Source organism: Myotis daubentonii, chromosome X (genome assembly GCF_963259705.1).
Source record: "Myotis daubentonii chromosome X, mMyoDau2.1, whole genome shotgun sequence".
Classification (NCBI taxonomy): domain Eukaryota; kingdom Metazoa; phylum Chordata; class Mammalia; order Chiroptera; family Vespertilionidae; genus Myotis; species Myotis daubentonii.
The window spans coordinates 43,733,109-43,748,517 of NC_081861.1; the positions used below are offsets into that span (position 1 = coordinate 43,733,109).

A 15,409-nucleotide genomic window follows, 5' to 3' on the forward strand; every position below is an offset into this window, starting at 1 on the left:
AGGGCTCAGAGGGCCGGACCCCGCCACATCCAGGGGTTTCGGGCGCTCAGGCCAACCTTGGCGCAGCACTTTCATTATCGCGTGCAGCACGAAATCCAATGGACCCGCGGAAAGCCTGTTCACAACGTCTCTGTGACGTTCATTTGTTCAGTAGCCCATTCAAGGAAAGTTCACTTGGCAGTGTGTGTACTCTTCCCAATCACCCTCAGAGTGGCCAATTGGGTGAGCCCTGGCCTACGGTTCAGATATGATACCTGTGTATTCTTTTTTCTGGTAGCGAAGGGCGGAGGGAGTACAAGGGGATGGTGCCAGGAAAAGGCGAGATTCACATCAGCGGTACCATACTGCCATCAAGTGGTCTCGCTTTGCTCCTCGCGAACCCTGCAAGGTCCTTTACAGCCTAGGAGACCCACAGAGGCGTGAAGACATGCACAGAGTCTTTGAGTCTGGGTCCCGAAGGTGAAGAGGTTGGCCAGGTGCTGGCCTACCTAGGAAACTGTATAGACGGGCTTCTGACCACAAGGCATAGGGCTCTCGGGCGCCTGTCCCCCATAGGAAGCCAAGACTCAGGACCATGGCGGCCGCCATGTCTGGGCGGGATTAGAGAAAGCTGCCCGAAAGGCCATTGGCCTGTCCTGTGTGTTTCGTACAGGTGGTGTGTCAAGTGCTCTCAGTCCTTCCTGAGGTCTGTGCCAGAGTCATTACCAAGTCCTACAGCCAGGTGCTGAGCTGGAGATTCAGATTGGACCTCACCCCCAAGTGGTCTCAGACTGACCCTCTAGTCAGGGGACACCGTTGTAGATCAAGAACCTGCTGAGCGCATGATCCTGCGTGTGGGGGGGGGGGGCGGGGGGGCAGGGGGTGTGTCCAAGGGCGCTCTTGGAGGAGGGGTGTCTTCCGAGGTGGGCAGTGCGCGGAGTGCTTAGACATGGGGCGTTCTGGCGGTGAAGTGAGGGAACTGATGTCTATCACCTTAATCCAGAGGATGATTTCCTATCCAAATACGCATCCTTGCTGCCTATGACTTGATCCGAGGGTAAGCAGACAGTGCCGAATGGGCGTGGGAACTCTCTCTCTCAGGGAACGGGAAGGGCCCATGTGGGACACTGTGTGGCCAGGGACCCAGAATCCCTTTTAGGCGCGAGCCTAAGGATGCCACACACACCTCTTCACTCTAACCTGCCCTGCTTATCTGGACTCTGCCTGGTCTGGGACCAGCACCCCTGTGAGTGCGCATGCGCGCACCCGCCCAGGGGAAATGCCTCGAGGCTCAAGAATAGGGAGTCCTCACTGGGTTCCAGCCTCCTCTCCTTTCCTGGAATCCCTGTTGGTTGGGTCCCAGGCCTCTGGAGGGCGCTACCATCTTGGAGCCCAGGGGTAAACCCTGCTCGCACAACCAGTACAAGTCTGGAGGCCACAGGCCTCAGTAGGTGCTGGAGCTGCTGAGCTGAGAACATGGCTGCCCCTGAGGCCGTGCCCCTTCAGGCTAGGGAAGCCCAGGATCCCAGCTGGGCTGGAATGGCTGCTTCTAGAGCCCACCCTGTGGCTTCCTTGTCCACTGTGCAGGTGTGCTGGGGACCCATACCAGCCCCACAATGCTCTGTGGTCCCCAAACCCAGCCCACCTTGGGACTGCCACAGGCCTTCCCAAGGGGGTCCTCTGGCTCAAGGTCCCTGTGCTGCAGGTGCGCCTGGAAAAGTGTTCCGCTGGATGGCACTGTGGTTCCACAGATCTATCCTTCCGGGAGCCTGGCCTCTCCCTCTGTCTTTTGTGGATCAAGGTGCAAGGTGCCCTGACTGGTTTGGCTAAGTGGATGGAGCATTGGCCTGCAGACTGAGAGGTCCTAGGTTCAATTCTGGTCAAGGGCATGTACCTTGCTTAGGGGCACATCCCCAATAGGAGGTGTGCAGGAGGCAGCTGGTTGATGTTTCTCTTATCGATGTTTCTAACTCTCTATGCCTCTCCCTCCTCTCTGTAAAAAATCAATAAAATTATATTTTTTTTAAAAAAAGGGGGTGCAAGGAGGCGCCAGAGCCTTACAAGTCTACCCAGCCCCTTTGCTTGTCTTGGGGTGTTGGGGAGCATTTGGGGTGTTGTCCCCAGCAGGAAAGGGCCTTGAAAGGCCACCAAAGCAGACCTGGCATCTCGTATCCCTCTCCTCGTCTCTCTGGGCCACCAAATTCCCCCACCCAAGGCGCCGGAACCTTGTCCTCTCTACCCACTCGTGAACGGTATCGTCAGGGGTCTTCTCTGGGTATGCTCCGGGTCTTCTCCAACTATGCCCAAGCGCTCCAGTCCCATGCGACATGGAGTCACAGCTTCCTATGGGCAGAGGGACATGGGGGTCCCCTCTTCTCCTGGCACCCTGGCCTGTCTCCTAATCTCAACAGGTGGCCTGAGTCAAGTTTCAGGGCTCAGGTGGCCAGCCTCTACCCACATACACCGGTTTCATGTGGTCAGTCCAATCTTGGTGGCAGCACTTTGTTTGTCATTAGCAAATCCAGTGGACCGGCAGACAGTTGATTCAGAAGCTCGCCGTGAAGGTCATTTGTTCAGTAGCCCTTTCAGGAAAGTTCACTTGGCAGTGTCTGTACTCTTCCTGATCACCTCAGAGTGGCCAGTTTGGTGAGTCTTTGACTGCTGTTCAGATATGATACCTGTGTACCTTTTATTTGGTAGTGATGGTCGGAGTGAGAGTATTTGGACGGTGCCAGGGAAGTGCCTGATTCACTTTAGAGGTGCAGTACTGCCATCAAGCAATATAGATTTGTTCCTTCCACCAATCCTGCACTATTCTTTCCAGCATAGGAGACTGAAAAAGACGTGAAGTCATGAACAGGGGTTATGAATCTGTCGTTCAAGAGATTGTCCAGGTCCTGGCTGTGTCAAAGTAGCTGTAGAGTCAATCGCCGGGTGTCATGTGGAAAGACGCATGGTGGGGGTACATGTCCACCTCCTCACAGAAAGCCAAGACTCAGGACCATGGCTGTCGCCATGTCTGGGTAGTACTAGAGAAAGATGCCAGAAAGAACCTAGGCCTAACTGGTTGGTATAGTATAAGTGCCAGTTCATGTGCTTAGGACCCTCATGGCTGCCTTGTGTTGCCAAAGGAGTCCTGGTCTCAGACTTTAGGCATTTTGTTGAGTCACTTCCTCTAGGAGCAGAAGTAGGTTCATCTTTGATGGGCAGTGTTCCTAATACTTGTTCTAGTCTATAGTGAATTTAATGGTAATTCCATTACAGTAATTGGGTCTGTTGTCTTTATCCATAGAGTAGGGAGCCTAGCTTTATACTTCCATGTGGTCAAGGTGAATATAATGTGGTGTAGGAATTGCTGTGTCATAGTTCAATGATTTGTAGAGGGACAAGGGCCATTCATTTTTTCCCTTTCTTTAAAATATTACTTATCACAGTGTACTTAAGGATCAGTTTTTGGTTTTTTGTTATTTTTTTTTAAATTAAATCTTTATTATTCAGATTATTACAGTTGTTCCTCTTTTTTTTCCCCCCCATAACTCCCCTCCTCCCAGTTCCCGCCCCACCCTCCACCCTCACTCCCCACCCACTGTCCTCATCCATAGGTGCACGATTTTTGTCCAGTCTCTTCCCAAATCTCCCACACCCCTTTCCCCCCCAAGAATAGTCAGTCCATTCCCTTTCTATGTCCCTGATTCTATTATAATCAACAGTTCATTCTGTTCATCAGATTATTAATTCACTTGATTCTTAGATTCACTTGTTGATAGATGCATATTTGTTGTTCATAATGTGTATCTTTACCTTTTTCTTCCTCTTCCTCTTCTTAAAGGATACCTTTCAGCATTTCATATAATCCTGGTTTGGTGGTGATGAACTCCTTTAGCTTTTCCTTATCTGTGAAGCTCTTTATCTGACCTTCAATTCTGAATGATAGCTTTGCTGGATAAAGTAATCTTGGTTGTAGGTTCTTGGTATTCATCACTTTGAATATTTCTTGCCACTCCCTTCTGGCCTGCAAAGTTTCTGTTGAGAAATCAGCTGACAGTCGTATGGGTATTCCCTTGTAGGTAACTGAGTTTCTTTCTCTTGCTGTTTTTAAGATTCTCTCTTTATCTTTTGCTCTTGGCATTTTAATTATGATGTGTCTTGGTGTGGTCCTCTTTGGATTCCTTTTGCTTGGGGTTCTCCGTGCTTCTTGGACCTGTAAGTCCATTTCTTTCACCAGGTGGGGGAAGTTTTCTGTCATTATTTCTTCAAATAGGTTTTCAATATCTTGCTCTCTCTCATCTTCTGGCACCCCTATAATTCTGATGTTGGTACGCTTGAAGCTGTCCCAGAGGCTCCTTACACTATCCTCGCATTTTTGGATTCTTTTTTCATTTTGCTTTTCCGGTTGGATGTTTTTTGCTTCCTCGCATTTCAAATCATTGACTTGATTCTTGCGCTCCACTGGTCTGCTGTCGGGCATCTGTATAATATTCGTTATTTCAGTCCGTGTATGCTTAATTTCTCGTTGGTTCCCCAATATAAGATCGAGGGTCTTATTAGTTTTCGCGTAGATCTCATTAAGTTTATCGGCAGCTTCTAAACACTTCTTGAGAGACCTTAAAAGTGTGGTTCTGAACTCTATATCTTCCATTGACAATTTTGTCCTGTTTCTTTGTCTCCGCATTTTGTTATGCTTCCTTGGTGTACCCCCTAGTGGTCTTTGTTCGAAGTCTTATAGTTAAATCTTGATTGTTGTAGCTAATTCCAGGGAGGGTTTGACCTCCAGGCCAAGTGGCTATGAGAATCAGCTGTGTCAGCAGTGAGAGAACTTCTGTCCTCTAGGGAGGTGCTAATCTAGCCTTTGCCTGAGGCTATCCGGCAAATGCCTCTGTGCAGGGCTTGGGTAGGCCGGGTCCCACAGGATCAACAGGGTGGGCCGGAGAGAGCAGTTATGGCGGCTCTCAGTCCTGTCCCCAGGGTCTCTGCCTCTCTGAGTCCCAGCACCCGCTGCAAAGCTGGGAGAGAAAGCTGCACTCGCTCTGACCGAAGCCAGACAGTCCCGCTTCTCCCGTTTGAGTCTGGGTCCCTAAAGACTCGCCCGGATCTGGTGCTCAGAGTCTGCGACTCCCTCCCGATTGAAAACAACAACCTCGCCCTCCGCCGCCAGCCCCCTCCGAGCACTCCGCACCTCAGAATTTGACTTCAGCACTGCGCCTCCTCTGAGTGTCCGTGTGCGTTTCTCTTTCCTCCTAGTTGTAGGACTTCCACTCAGCCAGCGTTCCTGTGGTTCTGGGTGATGTCCGTTCCGTGTTTTAGTTTCACTTTTGAAGTAGTTGTTCAAAGCAGCAAACTCCGGCGTTAACCTATGCTGCCATCTTGGTTCTCTCTGTTATTTTTTTTTAATTAAATCTTTATTGTTCAGATTATTACATTTGTTCCTTTTTTTCCCCCCCCCATAACTCCCCTCCTCCCAGTTCCCGCCCCACCCTCCGCCCTCACTCCCCACCCACTGTCCTCATCCACAGGTGCACGATTTTTGTCCAGTCTCTTCCCACATCTCCCACACCCCTTTCCCCCCCAAGAATAGTCAGTCCATTCCCTTTCTATGTCCCTGATTCTATTATAATCAACAGTTCATTCTGTTCATCAGATTATTTATTCACTTGATTCTTAGATTCACTTGTTGATAGATGCATATTTGTTGTTCATAATTTGTATCTTTACCTTTTTCTTCCTCTTCCTCTTCTTAAAGGATACCTTTCAGCATTTCATATAATACTGGTTTGGTGGTGATGAACTCCTTTAGCTTTTCCTTATCTGTGAAGCTCTTTATCTGACCTTCAATTCTGAATGATAGCTTTGCTGGATAAAGTAATCTTGGTTGTAGGTTCTTGGTATTCATCACTTTGAGTATTTCTTGCCACTCCCTTCTGGCCTGCAAAGTTTCTGTTGAGAAATCAGCGGACAGTCGTATGGGTATTCCCTTGTAGGTAACTGAGTTTCTTTCTCTTGCTGTTTTTAAGATTCTCTCTTTATCTTTTGCTCTTGGCATTTTAATTATGATGTGTCTTGGTGTGGTCCTCTTTGGATTCCTTTTGCTTGGGGTTCTCCGTGCTTCCTGGACCTGTAAGTCTATTTCTTTCACCAGGTAGGGGAATTTTTCTGTCATTATTTCTTCAAATAGGTTTTCAATATCTTGCTCTCTCTCATCTTCTGGCACCCCTATAATTCTGATGTTGGTACGCTTGAAGCTGTCCCAGAGGCTCCTTACACTATCCTCGCATTTTTGGATTCTTTTTTCATTTTGCTTTTCCGGTTGGATGTTTTTTGCTTCCTCGCATTTCAAATCATTGACTTGATTCTTGTGCTCCTCTGGTCTGCTGTCGGGCGTCTGTATAATATTCGTTATTTCAGTCCGTGTGTGCTTAATTTCTAGTTGGTTCCCCAATATAAGATCGAGGGTCTTATTAGTTTTCGTGTAGATCTCATTAAGTTTATCGGCAGCTTCTAAACAGTTCTTGAGAGACCTTAAAAGTGTGGTTCTGAACTCTATTTCTTCCATTGACAATTTTGTCCTGTTTCTTTGTCTCCGCATTTTGTTATGCTTCCTTGGTGCACCCCCTAGTGGTCTTTGTTCGCAGTCTTATAGTTAAATCTTGATTGTTGTAGCTAATTCCAGGGAGGGTTTGACCTCCAGGCCAAGTGGCTATGAGAATCAGCTGTGTCAGCAGTGAGAGAACTTCTGTCCTCTAGGGAGGTGCTAATCTAGCCTTTGCCTGAGGCTATCCGGCAAATGCCTCTGTGCAGGGCTTGGGCGGGGCGGGTCGCACAGGATCAACAGGGTGGGCCGGAGAGAGCAGTTATGGCGGCTCTCAGTCCTGTCCCCAGGGTCTCTGCCTCTCTGAGTCCCAGCACCCGCTGCAAAGCTGGGAGAGAAAGCTGCACTCGCTCTGACCGAAGCCAGACAGTCCCGCTTCTCCCGTTTGAGCCTGGGTCCCTAAAGACTAGCCCAGATCTGGAGCTCAGAGTCTGCGACTCCCTCCCGATTGAAAACGCCAACCGCGCCCTCCGCCGCCAGCCCGCTCTGCGCAATCCGCACCTCAGAATTTGACTTCAGCACTGCGCCTCCTCTGAGTGTCCGTATGCGTTTCTCTTTCCTCCTAGTTGTAAGACTTCCACTCAGCCAGCGTTCCTCTTTTTGTTATTTATTTATTTATTTATTATTGCTTAAAGTATTACAAAGGGTATTACATATGTGTCCATTTCCACCCCCCCCAGCCCCGCCCTAGACAGTCCCCTAGCCTCCCCTATTCCCCAGTGTCCTATGTCCATTGGTTATGCTTATATACATGCATACAAGTCCTTTGGTTGATCTCTTACCCCCTACCTCCTGCCCCCCAACCCTCCCTGGCCTTCCCGCTGCAGTTTGACAATCTGTTTGAGGCAGCTCTGCCTCTGTATCTATTATTGTTCAAAAGTTTATAATGGTCTCTATTATCCATGAATGAGTGAAATCATGTGGTATTTTTCCTTCATTGACTGGCTTATTTCACTTAGCATAATGCTCTCCAGTTCCATCCATGACGTTGCAAATGGTAAGAGTTCCTTCTTTTTTACAGCAGCATAGTATTCCATCGTGTAGATGTACCACAGTTTTCTAATCCATTCATCTACTGATGGGCACTTACGCTGTTTCCAGATCTTAGCTATGGTGAATTGTGCTGCTATGAACATAGGGGTGCATATATCCTTTCTGATTGGTGTTTCTGGTTTCTTGGGATATATTCCAAGAAGTGGGATCACAGGGTCAAATGGGAGTTCCATTTTCAGTTTTTTGAGGAAACTCCTTACTGTCTTCCATAGTGGCTGCACCAATCTGAATTCCCACCAGCAGTGCACAAGTGTTCCTTTTTCTCCACATCCTCTCCAGCACTTGTCGTTTGTTGATTTGTTGATGATAGCCAGTCTGACAGGTGTAAGATGGTACCTCATTGTTGTTTTGATTTGCATCTCTTGGATGATTAGTGACTTTGAGCATGTTTTCATATGTCTCTTGGCTTTCTGAATGTCCTCTTTTGAAAGGTGTCTATTTAGGTCCTTTGCCCATTTTTTTTTTTTTTACATTTTATTTTTTATTTTATTTTATTTTTTTTATTGCTTAAAGTATTACAAAGGGTATTACATATGTATCCATTTTATCCCCCCGCCCTAGACAGTCCCCTAGCCTCCCCTATCACCCAGTGTCTTATGTCCATTGGTTATGCTTATATGCATGCATACAAGTCCTTTAGTTGATCTCTTACCCCCCTACCTCCTGCCCCCCAACCCTCCCCGGCCTTCCCGCTGCAGTTTGACAATCTGTTTGAGGCAGCTCTGCCTCTGTATCTATTATTGTTCAAAAGTTTATAATGGTCTCTATTGTCCATGAATGAGTGAGATCATGTGGTATTTTTCCTTTATTGACTGGCTTATTTCACTTAGCATAATGCTCTCCAGTTCCATCCATGACGTTGCAAATGGTAAGAGTTCCTTCCTTTTTACAGCAGCATAGTATTCCATCGTATAGATGTACCACAGTTTTCTAATCCATTCATCTACTGATGGGCACTTAGGCTGTTTCCAGATCTTAGCTATGGTGAATTGTGCTGCTATGAACATAGGGGTGCATATATCCTTTCTGATTGGTGTTTCTGGTTTCTTGGGATATATTCCTAGAAGTGGGATCACAGGGTCAAATGGGAGTTCCATTTTCAGTTTTTTAAGGAAACTCCATACTGTCTTCCATAGTGGCTGCACCAGTCTGCATTCCTAACCAGCAGTGCACAAGTGTTCCTTTTTCTCCACATCCTCTCCAGCACTTGTCGTTTGTTCATTTGTTGATGATAGCCAGTCTGACAGGTGTAAGATGGTACCTCATTGTTGTTTTGATTTGCATCTCTTGGATGATTAGTGACTTTGAGCATGTTTTCATATGTCTCTTGGCTTTCTGAATGTCCTCTTTTGAAAGGTGTCTATTTAGGTCCTTTGCCCATTTTTTTTTTTTAAATGTATTTTATTGATTTTTTACAGAGAGGAAGGGAGAGAGAGGTAGAGAGTTAGAAACATCGATGAGAGAGAAACATCGATCAGCCGCCTCCTGCACATCTCCTACTGGGGATGTGCCCGCAACCCAGGTACATGCCCTTGACCGGAATCGAACCTGGGACCTTTCAGTCCACAGGCCGACGCTCTATCCACTGAGCCAAACCGGTTTCGGCCCTTTGCCCATTTTTTGATTGGATTGTTTCTCTTCCTTTTGTTAAGTTGTATGAGTTCCCTATAAATTTTGGAGATTAGGCCCTTATCAGATATGACATTGGCAAATATGTTTTCCCACACAGTGGGTTTTCTCGTTGTTTTGTTGATGGTTTCTTTTGCTGTGCAGAAGCTTTTTATTTTGATGTAGTCCCATTTGTTCATTTTCTCTTTAGTTTCGAGTGCCCTAGGAGCTGTATCAGTGAAGAAAATTGCTTCGGCATATGTCTGAGATTTTGTGGCCTTTGGATTCTTCTAGAATTTTTATGGTTTCCTGTTGTACATTTAAGTCCTTTGTCCATTTTGAGTTTATTTTTGTGTATGGTGTAAGTTGGTGGTCTAGTTTCATTTTCTTGCATATATCTGTCCAATTTTCCCAACACCATTTATTGAAGAGACTATCTTGGCTCCATTGTATGTTCTTGCCTCCTTTGCCAAATATTAATTGAGCATATTGGTTCGGGCCGATTTCTGGGCTCTCTATTCTATTCCATTGATCTATATGCCTATTCTTGTGCCAGTACCAGGCAGTTTTGAGAACAGTGGCTTTGTAATACAACTTGATATCTGGTATTGAGATCCTACCTACTTTGTTCTTTTTCAGGATTGCTGCAGCTATTCGGGGTCTTTTTTTATTCCAGATGAATTTTTGGAGAGTTCGTTCTAGATCTATGAAGTATGCCGTCGGTATTTTAATGGGAAATGCGTTGAATTTATAGATTGCTTTGGGTAGTATGGACATTTTGATGATGTTGATTCTACCAATCCATGAACACGGTATGTTCTTCCATCTGTTTATGTCTTCCTCTATATCTTTTTTCAATGTCCTGTAGCTTTCTGAGTAGAGGTCTTTTACCTCTTTAGTTAAGTGTATTCCTAGGTAGCTTAATTTTTTTGGTGCGATGGTAAACGGGGTTGTTTTTATAATCTCTCTTTCTGAAAGTTCACTATTGGTGTATAGAAATACCTCAGATTTCTTGGGGTTAATTTTGTATCCTGCTACATTGCCAAATTCATGTATTAAGTCTAGTAGCTTTTTGATGGAGTCTCTAGGGTTTTGTATGTATAATATCATGTCGTCTGCAAATAAGGACAGTTTTACTTCCTCTTTTCCAATTTGGATGCCTTTTATTTCTTCTTCTTGCCTAATTGCAATGGCTAACAATTCCAGTACTATGTTGAACAGGAGTGGTGAGAGGGGGCATCCCTGTCTTGTTCCTGTTCTTAGGGGAAATGGTGTTAGTTTTTGTCCATTGAGTATGATGCTGGCTGTGGGCGTGTAATATATGGCTTTTATTATGTTGAGGTATGACCCTTCTACTCCCGCCTTACTGAGAGTTTTTATCAAAAATGGGTGTTGAATTTTGTCAAATGCTTTTTCTGCATCAATTGATATGACCATGTGGTTTTTTTCTTTCAATTTGTTTATGTGATGTATCACGTTTATTGATTTGCGGATATTGTACCATCCTTGCATCCCTGGGATAAATCCTACTTGGTCATGGTGTATGATCTTTCTGATGTACTGCTGGATCCGATTTGCTAAGATTTTGTTGAGGATTTTGGCATCTATGTTCATGAGGGATATTGGCCTGTAATTCTCTTTCATTGTGTTGTCTTTACCTGGTTTTGGTATTAGAGTGATGCTGACTTCATAGAATGAGCTTGGAAGTCTTCCTTCCTCTTGAATTTTTTGTAGTAGTCTGAGGAGGATAGGTCTTAGTTCTTCCTTGAATGTTTGTTGGTAAAACTCCCCTGTGAAGCCGTCTGGTCCTGGGCTTTTGTTTGATGGAAGCTTTTTGATGACTGCTTCAATTTCTTCCATAGTTATTGGCCTGTTGAGATTTTTAGATTCTTCCTGATTGAGTTTTGGAATGCTGTATTTTTCTAGGAATTTGCCCATTTCCTCCAGGTTGTCTAGTTTGTTGGAGTAGAGCTGTCCATAGTATTTTTTAACAATCATTTTTATTTCTGTGGGGTCTGTTGTTATTTCGCCTCTATCGTTTCTGATTTTGTTTATTTGGGTCCTCTCTCTTTGCTTCTTGGTGAGTCTGGCTAGAGGTTTGTCAATTTTGTTTATCCTTTCAAAGAACCAGCTCTTTGTTTCATTGATTTTTATGTATTATTTTTTTGGTCTCTATGTCATTTATTTCTGCTCTAATCTTTATTATCTCCTTCCTTCTGCTCACTCTGGGGTTTTCTTGTTGCTCTCCTTCTAATTCTTTGAGTTGTAGAGTTAGATGATTTACTACCATTTTTTCTTGTTTTTTTGAGATAGGCCTGTAGAGCTATAAACTTCCCTCTCAGGACTGCTTTCATTGTGTCCCATAGGTTTTGGATTATTGTGTTTTCATTGTCATTAGTTTCCAGGATGTTTTTTATTTCTTCTTTGATCTCATTGGTAACCCAATCAATATTTAATAGCATGCTATTCAGCTTCCAGGTGTTTGAGTATTTTGGGTTGTTTTTATTGTAGTTTATTTCTAATATTATGCCATCGTGGTCTGCGAAGATGCTTTTTATGATTTCAATCTTCTTGAATTTGGGGATACTTTGCTTGTGTCCCAATATATGGTCTATTTTTGAATATGTCTTATGAGCATTTGAGTAGAATGTATATTCCCTGGCTTTGGGGTGAAGTGTTCTGAAGATGTCTATTAAGTCCTTCTGATCTAGTGAGTCATTTAGGATTGCTGTATCTTTGCTGATTGTTTGTCTAGCGGACTTATCCAGTGATGTCAGTGGTGTATTTAAGTCCCCTACTTTGATTGTATTGTTGTCGATCTCTCCTTTGATATCTTCCAGGAGTTTTTTTTATGAACTTGGGTGCTCCTGCATTGGGTGCATATATGTTTACCAGAGTTATATCTTCTTGTTGTATTGATCCCTTTAGCATTATGAAGTGGCCTTCCTTATCTCTTGTCATGGCCTTCACTTTGAGGTCTATTTTGTCCTATATAAGTATTGCTACCCCAGCTTTCTTTTCCTTTCCATTTGCCTGAAAGATATTTTTCCATCCCTTCACTTTCAGTCTGTGTGAGTCCCTTCTAATGAGGTGGGTCTCTTGTAGACAGCAGATGTATCGGTCATGTTTTTTTATCCATTCAGCCACTCAATGTCTTTTGGTTGGAGCATTTAGTCCGTTTACATTTAAAGTTATTATTGAAAGGTACTTGTTTGTAGCCATTTCTTTTTTTGTGTGGCTGTTTTCTTTCTGAGCTTTTTATTTCTTCTTTTTACGCCAGTCCCTTTAGCATTTCTTGCATTGCTGGCTTGGTGGTGATAAACTCCCTTAGTCTTTCTTTGTCTGTGAAGCTTCTTATTTCCCCTTCAGTTTTGAATGATAGCCTTGCTCGGTAGAGTATTCTTGGATTCAGTCCTTTGCTTTGCATCACTTTGTAAATTTCTGTCCATTCTTTTCTGGCCTGATGTGTTTCTGTTGAGAAGTCATTTGATAATCTAATGGGAGATCCCTTGTATGTAACTTTCCGTCTCTCTCTTGCAGCTTGTAAGATTCTGTCTTTGTCCTGAACATTTGCCATGGTAATTATGATGTGTCTTGGTGTGGGTCTTTTTGGGTTCACCTTGTTTGGGACTCTCTGGGCTTGTGTGACTTTTTTCTTCCCCACCTCAGGGAAGTTTTCTGATATTATTTCTTCGAGTAGGTTTTCTAATCCTTGTTCATCTTTCTGTTGTTCTGGCACCCCTATTATTCGTATGTTGTTTCGTTTCATGTTGTCCCAAAGCTCCCTTAGGCTCTCCTCCTGTCTTTTAATTTTTTTCTCCAATTGCAGTACAGTTTGGGTGTGTTTTGCTTCCTTGTTTTCTAATTCACTAATTCGGTCCTCCGCTTCTCCTAGTCTACTGTTGATACTTTCAATGGTGTTTTTCATTGCAGTTATATCACTCTTCATTTCTTCTTGGGTCTTACTTAAGTTGTTGATTTTTTCATCTGTTTCTTCTAGCTTCTTCCATATGTTATTGATTTTTTCCTCCGTCCAGTTTATGAACTCTAGGACCCTTATTCTGAATTCTTTTTTGGTCATGTTGCATGCCTCTGTATCACTTAGCTGCTTTTTTGGTGAGTCCTCTTTTTCTTTCCTTTGGGGGTTTCTTTGTCTACGCATGTTTGATCTCACTGACATATCTAGACGTTGAGTCGTTCAGTGGCTGCTCCCTTGGTGGCAGTGACTCCTTGGGCTGTGGTTGCTCTTCGGGCGGTTGCGTTAGCAGCTGCTTCTCAGTTGGCAGCAGCTCCTCTGCTGGGTGCTGTTCACAGCTGTGGTACCTCTTCTGGCTGGTGGTGGGAGGTTTCACGTACAGCTGATGTTCCTCAGACAGAGGGTGTGGTGCTCAGGAGGCTGCTGTTGTTTGGATCTGCTGCGTTGATTTAAAGGCACAAAATACAACACAACATGGCACTGCGTACCAGGCACCACTCTGTCAGGATCAGTTTGTTTTATCCAAATTTGTGACACATGTGCTATTGCTCCCAAACACCATTAAATCATAACCACAGAAAATTTTATTTGTATTTTTATATTTTACAACAAAAATCCAAAGTTCTTATTAGGAGTAAGTTGAAAGAAAGCCTATATAGTTATACTTGTACCCACAGAACCTTAATCTTGGCAGTTAGAAACAAATACCGTTATTGTGTTTTCTCTTCTGGATCCCCCCGCCCCTGAAACTTAATTAGTATTATGTGGAAAATCTACTCAGACATTTTAAAAATAATATTGGAAAATACAACTTACCATATAACCAGGTTTTACTGTACTGGTCAATAGTGTTAAGTATCTGTTATGCTATAGATCTCTAAAATGTTTCTGCTGTAGTAATATATAGAAATGTTTAAAAATGCTTTGAAAATGTCTAAGAATGTTTTTAAATGTTTGAGGTAACTTTCCTTGAAACTTAAAGCATGATATTAAGGACACATTCCCCACTGCCCTGAAGCGTGTGTCCCTCATAGATAATGATTTGAACTTCAGTAACTGATTCAGAGTGACTTATCAAGATAACCATTTGAGTGAGTGATGTACTCTACCTAGATAACCATATGTAGCCCCTCGTCCTGTTTGAGATTAACATATGTGCATTGACTTAATTAATTGATAGCCACTTGAACTGCTGCGGATGTGATACAGGCTTTAAAAATGGGGATCCTTGCCAAAGCCGGTTTGGCTCGGTGGATAGAGCGTCGGCCTGCAGACTGAAGGGTCCCGGGTTCGATTCCGGTCAGGGGCATGCACCTTGGTTGCGGGCACATACCCAGTGGGAGGTGTGCAGGAGGCAGCTGGTCGATGTTTCTCTCTCATCGATGTTTCTAACTCTCTATCCCTCTCCCTTCCTCTCTGTTAAAAAATCAATAAAATATATTAAAATAAAAAATAAAATAAAAATGGGGATCCTGACCAGCCAAATGCTCCTGTGTCGAGACAGCCACACAGGCACGTCCTCTTGTCAGTCGGGCAAGCGATTCCACTCCACACTCCTCTTCCTGCCAGATGGCAGAAGAATGGCCAGTACCTCCTGATTGAGACGCAACCAAGCTCTCGGGTGAGGAAGCCTGGACCCCTACATCCGGACTGGGACAGCACCACCGGGATCCCCCATTAAGCCTGCACCCGTAGCATCAGGAACTTGTGTGAGTAATAAAGTGCTGTGTGATTTGCAACTGCATGTGTTTCATGTGCTGTAATTAACTGTAACTCCGGCAGTTAATTAAATTATTTTGCGTACGCTTAAAGTTTAAATTAAAGCTTCTGGTCTTTTCGGTCCTAGGCCTGCCCTTGGTCCTGCTTACGTAGAGTAGCCTCTTCGCTAGCAACTACTTGAATGTCCCACACCTGCACAGTTCAAGTTCATCTCAAGGGATGCCTTAGATAAACACCCCAGATCCTTTCCCAGAATGTACATGGGACAGTTTCCATCTTTCAAAAGTGATCTCTATATAGTTTAAACAACAAGTCCCTGTTTTCAATCATCCCAGTTACTGGTATTCACCATTTTATTTAGTTTTTTTTGTTATTAATTTGGTCACTTGACATAACCATATGTATGTGGAATACTAATAGTATTTTTTATGTGACTGGCCTATTTCACTTGCATAATGTCCTCAAGTTCATCCATGTTGTTTCATGTG

General features: G+C 44.2%; 1 long non-coding RNA gene across 1 annotated transcript in view; it reads left to right on the plus strand.

Annotated features, from left to right (window-relative positions):
* Positions 1–15,409, plus strand: part of LOC132224186 (uncharacterized) — a 192,100-nt gene that overhangs the window by 34,322 nt on the left and 142,369 nt on the right. The window contains exon 2 of the long non-coding RNA XR_009450617.1: positions 14,707–14,911. This is a non-coding gene — a long non-coding RNA (uncharacterized LOC132224186). The remainder of the gene's footprint in view (positions 1–14,706; positions 14,912–15,409) is intronic.